Below are 3,794 nucleotides of genomic sequence, written 5' to 3'. Positions count from 1 at the left end.
ACATTTTCTTCTTAAAATGGATCAAAGAACAAGAAAATACTTTTTATTTTGTCAAAAACTAAGATCTCAGTATTTTGCAAGTTTGTTGTTAATAAAAAACTCCATCTAAATGAAGGAGGCAATTGGGACTCCCCTGGCTACAGGACTACAGCGATTTGTAAGCAGAGCAACCCGAGTTAGCGGTTCCAAAAATGTTTCTCCATATTATCGTGGTAGGTTAGTATATGTACTATTAACGGATTATGTTTCAGATGCGTTAGTAAACGATTGATTCGAAAAAAGAAAACCTCATTTCGTCATTGTTTCTTGTGCTCGCGTCCCGTAAACCCTTAAATATTTAATTCCCTCAAACCACCTCGAAATCGAGACGACAAAGTAAGGGGCGTGCGGCCCTGAAAAGGATTTACAGAGGCGATTACGTAAGGGGACCCGAACTTTTTTTCCACCGATTCGTTATGAGATTATAAATGCTTCCCTGCAAAGGGGGCGGGGGCCCGGGATACATAAAATAAGGGTAGCTGGGAAGTGGCGGTGTCTGTATTAAAATTACCATAATGTTGACGTTAATTGCCGAATGGTTTACGCAAACAATGGGGGATCGGCGCCGTAGGCCCGACTCTCCTCAAGTGCCGACCTAAGAGCTTTCCTATGAGCCGCCCCAATAGGCTCTCGGAGGGAATTTTCGACTTGAAGTTTCGCGAATTGCCACAAAGTTTAATTTATTATCGCTCCTGTGGAGGTGCCCTACGCCTCCCCCGTTATCTCCTAATTCTAATTGGATTAGGATAAAATAGGTCAAGGTAACAAAGCCCAGAACGACACCTTCTTTCCGATCATTTTGAAGTGCATAATTGGCCGTATTGCGGAAACGCATGTTTATAATTTTTTATATTCTTTTATTATAATAAATTTTAGCTATTTGGCTTTTTTGTCAGTTTAGTCGATCTGACAATACTGAAGGAACTCATAAAAATACCAAAGCGGTTGCTCTTGCACTAAACTGAAATATTATAGGTTTATTTTTTACAGATTGGTTTTTAGTGACATTAAACAATTAACTATTTATTGGTATTTACATCAAACTGAAAAATCGCATTGTAAAACTTCATTTCATTACTAAAACCAACACAAAGGAGCTGATTTTCTTTATCAGACATTTTCTGTTAATATTTGCTGCTGCAGCCATAAAACAAGCAATAGTAGAGGCAGCGTCAGCATTGTTGTCCCAAAATGTTCTTCCCAATCTTGACATCCTGTTGAAAAGAATCTTTGACATATCCTTCAGCTACTATCTCACTTTTCTAATCTCCAAAACGCTTCAGTGTACTGATATCCGCGCCAAAATTTGCTAAGAATATAGTCACTAGTCTCAAAATGAATGGTATATGTTTCCAGAGTTTCTAGTTTCAGGAATCTGCCAATTTTGTTGGTATTTTTTCTTTGTGGATAGTTGAGAAACAATCGCCTGGTTGTTGCGGACACAAACATAGGTATTTTCGATACAGCTTTATTGGACTATGCCAAAATCATCACTAAAAATCGAGAAGTACTGTTCCTTGAGAGTTTTTGTGAATGGCAGATGAACCAGTAGAATATCACTTTTTTTCTTCTTTATGCTCTTTGCACTAGCTCGTCACCCACCAACAACAAAGAGAATTGGTTGATTTCTTCTCTTGAAAAAATCAACGGTTTGTGATTTCAGAATTGAATCCTGCTGCCAAATAGTAGAAAGCTTGTATTTTCCTGACTTTTCCAATACACTCTTTTTGGATTAGACAGTTTAAGAAAAGTGTCTTTGGTGTTTGGCATCATAATTTGGAAGCATAGTCCTTCATCTTTCACATTTTCTACAAGTAAATTTGCATGTTCTCGTCCACATAAGCCTTGAAATTAATATTTGTAATATATTTTCATGCATATAAACTCATCTGGTTATTTCCTTCGTGTTAAATACCTTAGATCCTTTAGATTTTCGCTTCAGCAATACAATCAAATTTCCGAATTCATTGACATAGACATTCTTCCTTAGTAAAATTCCTGTTCTTAACATTGAATAATATCAAAGGGATGGAGGCATCTGTGTTTTGTTTAGTTTTTTATAGCTTGCTGTTATTTCTGCTATAATTTCCCTAGCGCGACGTTTGCAACAACACAGGAAGCTTTATTCTTAATATATTTTGGTAGATGAACTCATATTTGATATCAGGATTTTTAAACACAAACTCACAATAATTACAAGAAATCGCAAAGCATATAGTGTATGCTCTCTCCAAGGAATAATTGAATAACGGCTATGTTGCTACGGTAACAAAAATGGTCAGAGGAATTAATGGTCGATTTTTATATTATGTCGTAGTAGTACAGAGCGTTCATAAATGTTTACAAGCCACGTTACCGCCGAGCTCAGGCTAAAAATCCCTAAATCTTGTCGTTACCGATATTAATTACTCGTTTACAATGAACAATGACAAACCATTACGTCTATGCTCGAAATAATGCGATTGCCGATTGGTCTTGTGATAAATTATACAAATTATCAGCTGGTGAAACAGAATGTTGTGTTTTAATGTAATTTTTATCTTGTTTCAATAATTTTTAACTTTACCGAAATTTATTTGCCAACGCGAAGGAAATAAAATTACTGTTCTATACAAAATTACTGGTCACGTGACTTGCAATTATTTATGAAGCTCTGTATATGTATGCGTGTGTGTTTCTGTAATGGCACTGGTTTTACAACAAATAGCCAGCTCATAACTGGAATATAAATAATAATAATAATAATTATTATTATTATTACTCGTATTATTAATAATCCTGACAGTTGTACATAAAATGTTATATGTGAGATATTTCATGATCACCGGACTGTCATTTTACAACCTTCATTTGCGGTCATAATGTTTATATCCTACTTATTATGTAAATAACTATTAGGGCTTAAATGAGCTCAAATTAAAAAAAATGCAGGTTCCATATTTTTTAACATAGTTTCATTTTGCGATGCAGTTAATAAGATGTAATTACCCCATTTTAGAAATCAATAGGCAGTGTTATTAAGTGATGCCATTGGTGGAAACAATCTACAGGCGATGTAGTATTGAATTACATCAACAATATCATATACAGCTAGGATAATTCGTCAGCCAAACACGCCAGACATATACCGGTTTCGGATTTGTTAGCCCTCATCAGTAGGTCATAGGTGCGACATGATCCTAGCTGTAGTTTACTGATATTGCTGGTGCAATTCAATCCTAACCCGGCACATAGCCTGTAGATCACTTGTTTCTGTCAATATCATCACTTATAACTTTACTATCATCCTCACAGGGGCGACACTGTCATGCGTTCATAGTACCTGGAACACAGGTCGCTTTTTGCCATTTTTTGACCTCTTTGTAGGTCACAGGCAGTTAGTAGCATTGGCTACTAGATGTTGTTCTCAGTTACTTTAATAACTCCCAATGTCTCAACTATCCCATCGAACTCCATATGAGCAGTTAGCAGCTGCAACCAGATGACGTACCGCCGCCGCCCCAGCCCCCTGGCGACTTCCTCTCTCCCCCCTTCCTCTCCCTGCGGTGATTCGGCCAGATCGAACTCAAGGCCTCCCCAGAACATCATTATCGCACAACATCTGGAGAGCGCCAAACTATTAGCGGGCCGGCGAACAGATACTTCGAGGAGCGTGCCAATTGGTCCGTCAATCAAAATTATCTCGAGATGGAAATTACCGAACAATCCGCGGTGCGTGGGCCAGCGTCTCTCTATTAATTTAAATTACCGCTCAG

This window comes from Anoplophora glabripennis, unplaced genomic scaffold (assembly GCF_000390285.2).
Source record: "Anoplophora glabripennis isolate ALB-LARVAE unplaced genomic scaffold, Agla_2.0 scaffold538, whole genome shotgun sequence".
NCBI lineage: Eukaryota > Metazoa > Arthropoda > Insecta > Coleoptera > Cerambycidae > Anoplophora > Anoplophora glabripennis.
The sequence above is the reverse complement of the archived record's forward strand: the minus strand, read 5'-3'. Positions refer to the sequence as shown.